Raw genomic sequence first — 15,214 nt, 5'->3', positions numbered from 1 at the left:
TACTTACAGTTGTTAGTAGGACTGCAGATAGAAATAAAAATACTTTTTAAAAGCTCATTTATTTCTCTGCACTTAAATTCTCCACTTTTTTTTTTTTGACGTCTTTCAATCTAGACAATGAAAGTGTAAAAACGTGTCCAGAGTTTTTATGTTTATCTGCTTAAAAACAACTTGCACGGGATTTATTTTTAGTTGCAGAGTACTTCTAGTGATGATAAGGTGGGTAAAAGCTTGCTTCTATACCATCTAAATGTTTGTTGGATTTTGTCAGCTGTTTAAGACAAATGTGACCCTCTGATAGTGCTCATCAACAAAATGCTGCGAGTAGCTTCCATTTGGACCAAGAATGAACATCATCTGCTGGCGCCGCACTCCGTGAGCCACGCTTCTGTATTAAAGGCAAGGCTGGATGCAGTTTTACTACTTTTAATGAAAATAAGTACAGTTCTCAGCCACCCAGCTTGTCGCCGGTGCTTTTCTCAACAACACTGTGCAACGCTTACGTGCCACTGATATGCAGCATTCCCCTAAGAAAACGCCGATGCCTTGCAGCCTGCCCAAGTTTTGCTTCCCAGACCTGAACTCCCCTCACCCCGCGGGTGCCGTGCAAGGGCTGCGCGCAGGAGGGGGGCTCGGCAGCCTGGAGGGCGAGCCCGGCTCCCGCACGGAGATGCCTGGCAGGGACCCCCGGCTCCCTCGGACCCTGCACCGCCTCCTCTCCCCTCTCCGCGGCCGGCAGCCGGCACCGCGCGCCTCGCAGCCGCCCGCCACCGGCGCTGCCGCCGCGGAGAGCCCCCCCCCCCGTGCCGCCCCGGGACCCCCGCCGGCGGGCGCGGCTCCCCGCCGCTGCCGCTCCGCCCCTGCCCCGGAGCCTCCCCGCACCGCGACCCGCAGCGGCGGGCGGCGGGGGGCGCCCGCGGGCGGCGGCGGCGGGAGCGCGGGCGCGGGGGTGGCCGAGGAGCGGCGGCGGCGGCGGCGGCGGCGTGAACGCGGCTGCAGAGCCCCAGCGAGCCGCGGGAGCGGGAGCGCCGCGCCCGCCGCAGCCGCCGGAGCCGGGCGAGGAGCGAGCCCGCTCGCCCGCCCGCCCGCTCGCCCGCCCGCTCGCCCGCCCGCAGCCGCCGGGAGAGGCTCGCGGCCGCGGCAGCCCTGCGGGAGGCAGCGAGGGGCCCCTCGCCGAAAGCGCGACCCCCCCGCCCCGCCGCCTCCGCCCGCCCCCAGCGAAGAGAAACAAAACAAAACCCCGGCACCGCCACGCTCTCCCTCCTTCTCCGCTTGGCATTTGGTGGTTGTTTTTTTATTTTTTTTTCTTTTTAAATTTTTTTTTCTTGGGGATTCTCCCTTCTCCTGCCAGACTGACTTGCACCTTCTTGATAATTTCTCTTCCCCTCGTTTTTTTATACTCTTCTCCCTGCTTCCAAACCCTGTGTCTGTGTGTTTCAATACTATCACAACCTCTGCTAAAAATAGACCTTCTTATATACCCTTCCTCCTCTCTGACCCCATCCAACACCCCTTGTTAAGGTGAGTTGTGTCTTTTCATCACTTTTTTTCCTTGTGTGTTGTTTTTTTGGTTTTGGTTTTGTTTTTTCTTTTCCCCCCTTTAGGGCAGGTTTTAGGGAGGAGGGGATGTGGAGGAGAGATTTTCGTGGGGAGTCAGGCATGTTTGCAAATCCTTATTTTCCCTCCTGCAACCTCAGCATCATTCCGGACTGCTCCCTTTTATCCCAAGGATGTAGCTAGCTGATGAAAGTGGGGAACTACTCTTCCTTAGCCTTGCATGCTTGGGAGCCACAGCAACAGCAGGGGGGGAAAGAAAAAAAAAAAAAAAAAGCTTCTCTTTTTTTTCCTTCTCCCTCCCTGCCCCCCATTCCCTCCTCCTTTCTGTGTTTTGTTGTTTGGGGATTTTTTTTGAGGGGTGGTGGTTTTTGTTTGGGTTTTTTTGTTTGTTTTTTTTTGTTTGTTTGCTTGGGTTTTTTTGGTGTGTGTGTGCTTGGTTTCTGTTTTTAAGCAATACACAGGGGACTTGGAAAGAATTGCATGTGATGTTGGGGGAGCGAGTGTGCGTGTGCACGTGTGTCTTGAGTGTGTGTGTGTGCGCGCACGCGTATCTTTGTGTGAAGTGCATTTGTATTTTGTGTTTATGGGATGACGAGTGGTAAAGCTTCCAAACAGCCGCTGTACATAGAGCCAGGAGCACGGCAGAGACTGCTGATGGAGAAATCGGTCAGGGATGCAGGAAAGCTACAGAGCTCTCCACAGAGTTCGGTCCCTTGTGCTCCAGGACATCTTTCCATAGATCATTACTGGCACCTTCAAGGTGATGGCTCTCATTCCTTCTCAGTAGAGGAGTGCCGAGGGGGAAAACTTTAGGGATAATGTGAATTGATAGCATTTCTGTTCCTCCAGCAGCCCGAGACAGTGTTATTCCAAGGATAAGTGGGGAAAATAGCGTTGTGATCCAGAGCAAATGGATCATTTGCTGTCACGTATTAAGTGTTCAGTGAGAAAAAGAGAGATGAAACATTACTAGTTTGGCCAGCCAGCAGAAGCCTTGCAGCCCAGTTTACCTCCCAATTCCAAAGTTGTTTTAGACTGTTTTTCTTTCTTCAGCTAACTGTTCCTATTGACGACAGAAATGTGTTTCTACAGTAAAACAGTCTATTATAAATCTGCTGGGGAACGACTTATTATTCAGAGGCAATCAAGTAATTTACCTGTTTCGCGGATTTTCCCCCAGTCTTTTAGCGTGCTTTCAACTATGCATTTTACTGATGTATGTGAAGTGGGGTAATATAGATTTTAGTTGCATTTTAACAAGGAGTTAAGGCATAACTTGCAGGGTGCCATTTGCAAAGTGTCACTTAATATAAAGCAAAATAACAGCCCATAGCTCTTTTTCATGGATTTTTCACGGATTTTTCACAACTGCCTTGTTTGTTTCAAAACAAGCAGGTGATTTTGCTTAAGAACTTGGAAAGAAAACTGGCTTCACAATGCTACACAGTTTCAAATATTCAGAGCTCAAAATTATTACACTTGTCTGACTGTGAAACTTGAATTCGTTTATGAAATCTAGTGGATCCAAAGCACATGAAAGAGGACTTTGTATACATAGTTTTCTAACAGGTTGAATCATTTTTGCATCTAAAAGTTTACAAATGTGCTAAAAAGGTTGCTATCATCTGTGTTTGGAGCCTTTCGTGCTGTATGGATACAGGAACATTAATGTTGCCTGTCTAGTTAATGCAATTCCAAAATAATCTGTCTTTCCACATGCTGCGTAGATGACGTTCTACAAAAATGAGTAGTCATGGAAGTAGTCTTGTGCTATCGAGCCATTTCATCATTTCTTTTTCTTCTTAGCCTAAATTAAAATATATTACACAAGTTTGCCTTGGGATTTTTTTTCTTCTGCTGTGGCTGGCTGATGTGAAAGCAGGAAGCAAGCTTTGAGTGAGTTGTGCCATTCCTAATGCTTGACAGCAGTGAGGGGAGAAACACCTGATGTGCTTTGTACATCATCCCTGAGGGTATGCAGGAGTGAGAAAAAGAGCTGGAAAACCAGCACAGTGCCCTACCAGTTTAAATAAATAAATAAAGGTGATGCATGTTAGCTTGTCAGCTGCTGTTCTGCTGAACCCTGGCTACTGGCTAAATACATTTTCTTGGTAAGCACTGCGATGTGATGCAATTTTTCTGATTTGATAGAGCTTGCTGTTAAAGTCACATGTGGTGCAGGAGAGCTCTTGTTCTGCTGATAAAAATCATGCCTCCTCGATTTAATCCAGAGAAGGCTGAAATATCCACAACTCCTGCTGAACTCACTTGGAGTTACTTGTGTTCAGCACTCGTCAGGTTTTTTTACCGAAACATATCAGGATTCAGGATATTTCCAAAGGATACAATTGCCAACAGATCTGTAATGTGTCGTTTTGTTTAGATTTTACATTGGGTGCATACAGTATGTTTACAAGTAAATATTTTCTTTTACCACAGGAACACTAAAATGTGTCAGTAGATGGAAAAGTTTAGCGCTGGTTTTCTCATGGGCTTTTTAAGAGAATTCTCTTGGTATCCTTTAGCTGTTTGTGAAAAAGCAGTGTTTGCTTCAGAAATCTATGCACTAAGTTACTTAGGCTGGTTGATTAGCTGTTGACATCGGTGAGGGAAGAAAAAATGCATGGAATATTTGTACAAAAAAAAGGACCAAGTCATGTGTTTCTTTATCATAACAACTGAAAGATAAGAGTGCTTTCAGCTGGATATTAAAATGCCGAAGCAAGGTTAACATTGAGTTTGATCTGGTGGTCATTCCCATTGATGTGAATGGCAGTACACCAACACTTAGGTTATTCTATAACGTACTAACCTAGATTAAACTTCCCTTTAATTTATGTTTTGAGGCTTGGATAAAACCTCAAACCTTGCATTTATTCACCTCTAAAGCCTTTATTTGCTCTTGAAACAAGCCTTATAAAGCTGTGAACTGCTATAAGCAAAGTAATGGAGGGAGAGTTCAGAAGTCACTCTGACTTTGTGGGATTTCTCTCTACTGTTAGCCAACTGAAATGATTTTCTTGTATTATTGCACTTTATTATTCTGCAATGTCAGTCTAAAATACTTAGTCCAAGGAGTTTTTATCCTGTGGATGTGGTGCTTCCACAAATGAAGAATGTGTATATTTTGTCTTGTCCTAAAGTACAGCTACCCATCAGTTTCAGTAGCATTTTGTTGCAGGGCAAAATTGCTGTTTCATTTGGACATACTTATTGAGGAACCTATATTGATCTCAGATTTTCTTGAATTTTTAAAAAGGAAATGAAAACTATCACAGTGTTGCCTGGGATTTTTGGGGATGGGATGCAGTGGTATTATCTATATCCATGCAGAATGCAATCACAATATACATTAAAAAGCAGTAGCATAATCCATCTGAAAACAAATTAATCCATTTTTGTCTGTAAATCCCTCTTTCTTTACTAGTTTTAAATGGTACTACATGTGTGTTTCAATCTGAGTGTATATTTGTAATCTTAAAATGTTTAGACGATTGAGGCTACTTCATGCAAAGCTGACTTTTTATTTGCATTTTGTCTGCTAAAAATACACTTTTTGTAATAAAATAGATTTTTTTCTGCTGTACTTGCTTACACGTAGAAGAAAATTAGTATATTCCTCCTGGGAACCATGTGTAACTCTGAAGAGCCAGGCGCTGAACAGAGCTACAAGCAGTTCCCTTCCCAGTCTTGGTGAATGTGGATGAGTGTCAGGGGTGCCAAGTGCTTGGGCACGGCAGGGAAAGGGAGACCGTGGCTCTTGGGAAAGCAGAGTATCTAACTAGCTGGTGTTGGTGTGGCTGTGTGCTTCAGGGCTAAAATAGCAAGTCGCTTCCTCACCCTTAGCAGTATTACACTCCTGTTTCTCGCAGTTTGCATTCAGTGATCTGCTTGGTTTTCCCTTTGTATTACAGTAGATATGGAAGACTTAGTTATAGTTTGGTAGTGCTAACACAGCTCTCTGATGGCAACTGTTTATAAGTGATCAAATGGAAGACAATTGTGGGGAGGAGTCTCCAGCTACAGTGTTTCTTCTTGTGGTATGTTTTCATTTATGCCAGTTTTCCCTGGATTTGCATCCAGCTGTTATACCCTGCTTACCTGTGTAGGCTGGGGGCTGCTTTGTGTGGAGAAAGCGCTTGTAGGAAGGGGAAAAAGAATATTAGTGTTAACTTTGGAACAACACGATGTAACAGCTCCACCAACTGCAACCAAATGAAAGAATAGCTGTGGCGTTGGAGGTAAAATGTTCAGAATTTGGTTGACATGAATACGAGATTTCATACTTCATAAGAGGAGACACATTTTTAAAAGTAATTCAAAGGAAATGCTTGTTTCAGAATGAGACTCAGCAAGTCCCCATTACCACTCTTGTCCTGCGGGATCTGTTTGGAGTAGCCCACTTAATTCCTGGTTAATGTGGGATGGGGCCAGTTTCTCCCATTCGATCCACTGCTGTAACTCCATGCTTGTAACTGGGTACCTATTCCAGCGCTGCAGTGGTATCAGTAACAAAATTTAAGCTTTGTTTATACGCCAAAATATATGATGCACTATTGATTTCTGCTAACGGGCAATACTTTTAACAGGATGTATGAATCCAGTCATTTTGATTATGGATCTGTTTAACTTGCAACATCCGTGACTTTCTCATCTATGCATTAGATATATTTAAATGCTGTGGACCCTTAATAGGCTATAAGGAAGCAAAATGCCTGTCTTCTGTAAATGGTAGATAAAATCCTTAATTTGTTCTTTCATTTGTTTTTGGGGTGTGTGGATGGTTTAGGACTACACCTTATTTGATTAAAATTTGTCTCTTAGTTTGATTCAAAATAGTTACAAAAGGATTTATTATTATTAATTTAAGACAGTCTCTTCTGTATGCATTTAAAAAAAATGTTTAGTTTCATAACGAGGTTTTAGGGTAGGCCACTGAGGTGTTGCAAGAACTTAGCCCTCTTAATGACTGGTTGTTATCACACTTTCATTAATATAAATGAGATATATAGTGACAAGGTCTTTTTCAAACTTACTGGCACTTTGCATACAACAATATCTTTTATAATGAGTCATCTGGAGCTCCCATAAAGATTTTTTTTTTTTTTGATCTGCAATAAAAGTATGAACATTTTCATCAAATCAAAGTGGTTGGATTATTTGAACTCTGGTAGAATAAAACAGCCATTAATGTACGGTTCCCTTATCAGTCATACCATTGCTATCTTTTCATCTGAGTTCAGGATAAAATGTATCTACAAGCCGTAGCAGTTTGGGGTAATAACTTTAGTTCATGATGGCTGCTTCAGTAATCCAGGTAGAGATATACCAGTACTCAATGACAATATGGTGAAAGACAGAGAGCATCAACTTGGAAGTAAATAGGGCCCTGAGGTGGGCTTAGAAAACCCCTTAGGAAAAACAAAAAAGTCTGTCTTTCTGGAGGAGAAGTCAGCACGTGGCCATGATGTACTTCTAAGCTTCCTTGGACTTAAGGGCTGTTTCTATACATGACAAAATCCCAGTGGTTTACCAGCAGTGCAGAATCCTAATGAAATTTATATAATCCAGCAGAGGTTGTCACAGGAGCAGAAAGGGAGAACTTCACAAGTGTAATACTTACATTTAGATAAGAAAGTAAATGGTTCCGTCTCCAGTTGTGATAACAATGGAGAAGTGTGTTCTGTTTCATTTGTGTACCTTTTAAAAAGGTTTATACATTTTGACTTATAGTAATGAATGGTGAATGATTTAGACTAGAAAAAATATGGAAATTCAAAGTTAAAGCTTATCTTGCACTTAACCATTACAGAGGCATGGTCTATGGCTTGGGAGGTCTTGATGCAGCTCTGACAAACATCTCCTAAACTGACACTGAATGCAGAGTTTGTGTGACCCTTTTCCTACCTGTAAAATGGGATAGTACAGTTAAGGCTAAGTTCAGCAATTTCTGGTTGTGTTAAATAGTTCCTCAGCTTCGGTGGGATTGCTTGCCTAAGCAAGAGACTCAGAAACAGGCTCACAGAACAGTGACAACAGGGAAGGTGTGAAGTATCATCATTATTATTATCTCAGAGAAGCTTATCTTGTATGAGATGGCTCATGTTCCAGGCAGTCTGCATCACCAGACTAAAATTCCTTGGCACTTTCGCTTGATTTCTGCAACACGTCACTGCTTGATTCTGTGGCAGGATGAAATAAATTTAAAGTCCTTTCTAAAATCTGAGGTCTAAATAAAGAACATGATAAATATAGGGACATTTAAAATATATTAATTGTATGTGATAGTTCAGATTTAATGCTTTAGCTGTATGTTTCTGGATGTCCATCTATGTGCAAGAAATTATTTTGTCTATTTGGATTTTCACCTAATATAAAAATACTTTATGAATTCTAGAAGAAGATAAATACTTCATAGGTAATTCTTTACATGTTGGAGATGAGACACTGGTGATACACTAGAACAGGTTACCCAGAGAGGCTGCGGATGCTCCGTCACTGGAAGTGTTCAAGGTTAGGTTGGATGGGGCTCTGAGCAACCCCTGCTTATGGCAGGGGGCTTGGACTAGGTGATCTTTAAAGGTCCCTTCCAACCCAAACCATTCTATGATTCTGTGTTACAGACATCAACTAATTAGCCATCACAACAAACCCTCCTTGGGTTTTGTAGTACCTAGACAAAATTTTAAGCAGCAGTAATAATAAAATGAGGGACCAGGAGAGGAGAATTTATTTTCCCCTCTCTTTTCTTTTTCTAGTTAGCTTTCAGTGGTAATGTGGGTAGAGACTAGGAAAGAATTGTAGATTTGACTATTCCTAACCACCGGCTGAGTTTTAAGACTCCTTACTCTTTTTTGAGTGGGGACCAGTGCTTGTATTAGCATTTGGGATTGGCAGGGTTCCCCTGCCTGGCAATATGGAAGAACCTGGGAAGGGGAGGATTTTCTGATTCTTTCAAGTCTGAAGGTAAAATCTGCAGTGCCATATGGATAATATCAGATCATCCACTCCTCTGAGATCTTTCCAGTGCATATTGCAAAGGCAAGCTTAGGCTAGATTTTCAAGGCCAAAATCTTAAAAGCAACTTCTAAATTTGCACTCTCACTCAGATTTTGCTTGTGTGTGGCACCTATATGTGCAGCCTAGAGATGTAAGCGATGGGACGCAGAATAAGGGATAGTAAAGTAGCTGGAATCAAGGAAAGGATTTAGCAAAAGGGTAACGTAGGACATTTATAAGCAAGAATGCAAAAAGGTAAGCGTGGGGGAGTCCTTAAGAGAGAGAATGGAAGAGGGAAAGGCGTTGCAGAGGAATAGAATTAATAAGATTTAACAGAACGTGAGAGGGAAAAAGCATGAGACAAATATCAGAGATGGAGGCTGGATTAGAAGAAAGACGGCGCAACTAACGGTAGAAGGCAAAAAGACAGGCTGAAAGGGAGCTGTATGCTATCAATTTAAAGTGCAGTTTCAAGATCAGCTTAAGTTGGTCTAAGTTCCAGCTGCTGCTGCAAAGGGAGTCTGGCACACTCTTCCTTCCTTCCTTCCTTCCTCCGAATGATGTGCTGCAACTGATAATATGAAAAAAGAAAAATTCATCCAGATCAGATCCTTGATCCAGCTGACTAACTGCTCATATTAACATTACAGCTGCCTCAAGGCAAAGAGGCGGGGGGCAGACATAGGAAAGGGCAGCATAAAATTGACTTACGCTGATGACAGATCTGTGCTCTTGGTCTGAAAGTCCTGGTGAGATTCTGAGTTAGAAATTATTTAGAAGGGAGGCTGGCTAGGAAGACTTGGAATGGTAACACAAAGAAAGGAAGAAGCCACCTGGGACAGTATTTATAATGAGCAGTTTAGACGGCTTCATGCAAAGGAAAAAAGATGCTCAAAACACTTAGGAGGCAAGATCAAGCATTAAAAAGTTACAAAAAGCCAGTATTTATGTTGCCTGTGTATTTAATTCAGCATCCATAGGCACGCCTGCTGATGCAGTCTTTAGTTACATGATCAAGTGGGGCTTTTTTCCCTCAGGACAGCTTGCAGAGAGACAGGGTGGCAGAGGCTCCAGGAATACCATACCCCTCACGAGTGGCTACCCTGTCCCTCATGACCCCTGTTGAGCAGAGCAGTGCCTGCGACTTGGGGCTTACTTCACCTCATTGGATCATGAATGACAAAGTCCAGGGCTCAGCAGTCCCAACGGTAGCTCCATGCTTCCCTCTCACAACCTTCATGTGCATCTCCTTCATGGCCCCCAGTGTATTTCATTCTGACTTGTACTGCTTATTATTAATCCAGTATTCATGATTCCTAAACAAAACATCTTCCTGCCTCTTTTTGCCTCAGAGCTGCACCTCCAGTGTGCTATACATGTGCAGCATGTGTTAAGCTTACTTTTAAATGGTAACGTATGCTTCAAGTGTCTCTTGAAATAAGAAGAAACAATATAGAAAAATAAAAAGAAATTCAGAATAAAATGCCTTCAGAGAAACGGAGACAAAGATTAGAATATGTTCTGTAATAAATGAAATATAAAGCTCTTAGGTCTTATTTGCCACCTTTTTAATGATATTTTTTTTTTTTTAGACATTAAACGGGGAAATTAGATTATGCACAAATATACACACACAAAACCACATTATGGATTCCACTCTTTGAAGGAAAGGATTGAAAAAGAACAGTTTACCCAGCCCTGTGAGAAATAAGATGTTGGCAGATGATGTCATGCTGTCTAGACTAGAATAAAAGATGTATTTTAAAAAATCTTAGCTAACTTATTTAAATAAAATATTTTAAAATTCTAAGAAATCACAAGTGCTAGCTGATGATCTTAGATTTTACTTTGATCATGTTCTATGGGTTCTGGTGTCTTTTCATAGCATATTTTTAAAATGCTTCTTTTTCTCCCTTTAAGCATACCTATAGAGAATTGCATACTCATAAGAAGATATGACTGATTCTTCTGGGTTATCCCGTTCATTCCCTTGCTCTTGCAGCCAAGATATCATAGAATTCCTTTCATGTACTGATCAAACTCCTTCTTACAACTATTTAAGGATTTTTTTAGTTGCCATACTACCATTTGGAGGCTGTTTCAGTACTCTGGTTTCTTTTCCCCTCAAATATGTTCATGGCCTGCTTATATTACTTTGTTCTTGGTCTAATCTTGTACTTGAGTTTCAATGGCTGTTTCTGCACAGTGTTTACTGCCTCAAAATATGGAGCAGTCCTGCTCATTGTTTTCCTGTGCTAGGCTTAAAAAGCAAAGTTCTTGCCTGACAGAGTTCAGCTCTGGTGAGGACTCCTCCGTTCTTGTGGAGGATAGACAGGGGTGTAAAGTTAGACACAATAGTGTTCTGGTCATGCTCCTTGTTCATGTGATGGCTAATCTTAAACCAGTCTACAGTATTGACCTTCAGAGAGTGAGTGAAATATCAAGTGCCTTGCCCACATTTCTCTTTGGGGGTAGGTTTGGTCTTCTGGTGTGTAGTGCTCTACAGGGTTTTTGCAGACTCATTTTCATTTGGCTTGGTTCTGGTTACTTACTATAAATAGTTCAAGTAAGACAGAAGGAACCTTTGTTTATAGTTTGAAAAAAAATCCTGTTTCTCCTTTGGATTAAATTTTAATTGGTGATAGTTGATACTTTAACATTTAAACAGATACAATATTCTAAGCATTAATTTTTCAAATAGGAGGTAGCCATTATGCTCTAAGCATCATTATTTTCAAGTCAGACTATCTAATAGTCCTAATCAAGAATGCATTGGATTTCATGTGGATTTACCACTTGTATTCATGTGGGAAGCTGGAAATTAGTAAGTTTTGATTCTCGACTCATTTTCTAATTTTAAAATTACTGGGAAAAGGAACACGTATATTTTATTTTTGTTCCTTGAAGTATAATGTACACAGAGGACAAGTGGCTGGCCTTTTTATGTTTCAAGAATTTACCTGAAATGGCTTTATTTTGAAAAGTGAAGGGCATCAGTATTGGTGCGGCCTCACCTTGAGTACTGTGTGCAGTTCTGGGCCCCACAAGTCAGGAAGGGTGTTAAGGTACCTGAATGCGTCCAGAGGAGGGCAACAGAGCTGGTGAAAGGGCTGGAAGGAATGTCCTGGGAGGAGCGGCTGAGGACTTTGGACTTGTCTCGTTTGGAGAAAAGGAGGCTGAGGGACCACCTCCTTGTTCTCTACAACTTCCTGAGGAGGGGACGTGGAGAGGGAGGTGCTGATCTCTTCTCCCTGGGATCCAGTGACAGGACGCGTGGGAACAGGTTCGAAGCTGCGCCACGGGAGGTTCAGACTAGGTATCCTGAAACATTTCTTTACTGAGATAGTGGCCAAACAGCAGAACAGGCTTCCTAGAGAGGTGGTCAATGCCCCTCGCCTGTCAGTGTTTAAGAAGCATTTGGACAATGCCCTTAACAATATGTGCTTTAACTTTTGGTCAGCCCTGAATTGCTCAGGCAGTTGGACTAGATGATCGTTGTAGATCCCTTCCAAATGAAATATTCTATTCTATTCTAATTAGTTAATGATATTTTCAGTTTGCTTTTTCTGTTCTTTCTCAAAAACCAAGGAGTAAAGTCATGATATTGAAGCTTTTAAATTGTTTGCAACTTTAAAGTCATTGTCCCTATGTGTGAAATATTTTAACCAACATTTCATAAGGAAGGGTGAATTCTCTAGAGTTAGATTGATATGACTATCACTGTCTTTATCAAGTTCAGTCATATACAAACTATTTTGTACATTACTATGTTATACAGGTAGGTTAGTATTTACCCAATGTGGAATTATTGCATTTGTCATTTAAAAAACCCCCACCTTCCTATATTACTTGTCATTAATCTTCTATTGGAAGATTAATACAGATACATCAAGTACAGTTCTGTTATTTATTAGATATTTAAAAATACCACAATAAGTAGTATCTAATATGACAATGCTACAATAATACTAACATAAGGAATATCTAAAACAGTAAAATCCCACAGTGAACGAAGCACCTGGAGCTGTAACTTGTATCAGCTGCCCAACATCAGACACTCCTTTCTGCTTTGTCCTGGGCCTGTTGACATTTGCCTCGCCGGCAGAATGACTATGCATGTTATCGGCAAGGTGTTAGTACATTAGTAATGAGCAGCCTTTAATCCTGGTGTAGACATCCTCTTCATGGAAAAGGGTGTGTGTCACAGCATTAAGATTTATGTATACCTACATGAGCAAACAACTTCACTCACTGGATTTGTCCCATTTAACCTAGTGGGGCTGCAGGTTCTCATTTGAGTGCTTGTAGGAGTAAGCTCCGGGTCACATTTGTCCTGCAGACCTGGACGTGGAAGGGATTAAAGATCTGTGTAGGGGAATAGACTGCCAGTGTGTTCATGCACAAAGGTTGGGGCTGGGAAGAAGCCTGGAGTCCTTTGCATTTACTCTATTTAGAAAACCAAAATGTTTATGCTGGCTGAAAAGAATGCAGCAATATACACAGAAGTGTTGTTTATGTTGCTGTTGTAAAAAAAACAAACAAAAAACCAACAGATTTTTTTTATTAAAAAATGAACTATTGATCTGGCAAAAAAAATTATAATAATATGTCATGGCAGTGTGTGACCTGTTTTCCTAGGATGCTTTGGATGCTTTTTGATTTTCAAATTTTTTTTCCACATGCTGTTGCTATGGTAAGAATCAGCACATCAGGGAGAGGTATCATAACAAATAATATCGTAATAAATAACCTGTAAGAACTTTGCATTTCCTGGGACAGCACAGGGTCAGTTTGGAGTTTCTACTGAAGCCCTGTCAAAAGAGTTTTCAAACTGTGGGCGGCATCTCTCTTTTTATTCGTGGACTACTTTTGCATGACCAAAACAAATCAAGAAAGTCGACCTTTTTATCAATAAGGTTATATCAACTACAAAAGAATTCTCACCTCCTTTAGAAAATTTTAGGTGTTCCATAAATCAGGAGGGAAAATATAAAGAAAAAAAAGCCAGAAGGAAACGTGATGGGGTAATGGAGATGAAGCTAAGAAAAGCAAAATTAGAGATTTCCAGCTTTTTTTTTGGGGGGGGGAGGGGAGGGAGAATGCAGCCCAAGGTTTACTCTATTTGACTTTTAGGAATCAAGTCTTGATAAAATTGGATGAGTACAAGAACTTGGAAATACCGGCTGTGACCTATAGTGGCATGCCAAGCTCCTACATGGTAAAGATTGATCAAAGTATTTGGGTATTGAAAAACAGGTGGCATCTTCAGATGGTTCCAGACCTAATTGCTGCAACTCCATTTCCAACAGTACTTGTATACTACAGCCTGCTAAACAGAGATCCTGTTGAAGAGAGTTTTGAATTTACTGAACAGAAGTTACCTATATTTTGAAATGTGATAAACTAAACTTATCACGTGAGAGGAAGCCCTACTTAGTGCACTTTTTAAATAGTAACAGTAGTTTTAGATTGATACATGGGAAGAGGTGGAGAGGGGATCAGAGACTCCAAGTTTTTCTGTGTAGCTGAAGCCACTGGAGATGACAGGCAGTGGCTCTGCTGGAAGATCAGGAGATCAAAGAGTGACTTCCTTATTCAGCATTAGAAGAGAGTGGGTTTGTCACATGACAAGGCTAGCTCCCATTCCCGCAGCAGGATGCTGGGGGGGGGGGGGGGGGGGGGAATTTTGAGAGGACTACTGGTCCCCTCCTGAGCTATGGACTTTGAATATAGGAGACTCCAGTCTGACCTCTGTCCATTAGATGGCCAGAACTAGGGAGACTGACCAAGAGAGTTTAGTCCAAATTTAATGTTTCTCACCACAAACCTGAGGGGTTTTCTGTATAAATGGTCCCATCAATCCAGATGTTGCTCTAAACGATCACCTAAATGCAACATAGAAGAGTAGCTCTATAATATTAAATGATTTAAAATGTAAAGTATAAAAAAATGTTTAGTTAGAGGTTTAGTTAATTCCTCAGGCTACGATGACTTCAGTTATTTTTGAAGCAGGCATCTCCTCAGTTGCAGAGTCGGTGGCCTCATGCCGAGCGCAGCATCCCTTCGGAATCATGCTGAGTTTGCATTGCAATAATGTTCCATTGAGTGTTTGAGCAATGTGGCAGGCTTGCTTTCAAATTTCCTGGCTGCAGTTTGCTCACAGTAACCTTGTTCAGACCCACCTATGTGTTTCAAGGGTTAGCTTTCTGCTCTTTAACCTGTTTAATATTTTGATCCAATGTACCAGATTTCACTTGCAAGCTGGTTTGCAAACCTCCCGAGCAGCAGAGTCGTGGTGGAGGTGCCTCCTTGGCAGCAGAGGGACAATATTCCTCCTGAGGGACACTGCTGAAGGCCAGCAATCCTGGCCATCCTGAGCTTGGACAGTCCTCCTGCCTGCTAGCATAAGTGCTTTCACGGAGTGTGAAGACGGTGGAGTTCAATAATAACCAGAGTGAGGAAGCAGTGGCATCAGCTGGCTGAAAACTTAGGCCTCTTGGAAAATCCCCCTCTAATGTGTTTCAGTCTCTAACTTCTGTCAATATTAAAAAGGATTTTATGCCAAGGACCTCTCTGAAAATCCTGCTAACCTTCTGTCTTTGTCAGTATTAGATGTGGATATTTTAACTCAGTGTGCAGAATTACTGTTATTTTTACT

At 41.7% G+C, this 15,214-nt stretch overlaps 1 protein-coding gene across 5 annotated transcripts in view; it reads left to right on the top strand.

Moving 5' to 3' along the window:
* Positions 1-1,279: 1,279 nt before the first annotated feature.
* LOC104013413 (poly(rC)-binding protein 3) overlaps positions 1,280-15,214 on the top strand; it is a 545,963-nt gene continuing 532,028 nt past the window's right edge. For 2 of the 5 annotated variants that reach the window (XM_087759257.1, XM_087759246.1), the window contains exon 1: positions 1,280-1,521. The gene's annotated coding sequence lies outside the window, so the exon portion shown is untranslated. The remainder of the gene's footprint in view (positions 1,522-15,214) is intronic. The other 3 variants (XM_087759328.1, XM_087759337.1, XM_087759356.1) reach the window with 3 other exon arrangements.

This window comes from Nipponia nippon, unplaced genomic scaffold, assembly GCF_047370975.1.
Source record: "Nipponia nippon isolate SJK-2023a ecotype South Korea unplaced genomic scaffold, ASM4737097v1 scaffold_1, whole genome shotgun sequence".
NCBI lineage: Eukaryota > Metazoa > Chordata > Aves > Pelecaniformes > Threskiornithidae > Nipponia > Nipponia nippon.
Note: the sequence above shows the minus strand (reverse complement) of the source record. Positions and strands in the feature narration are given on the sequence as shown.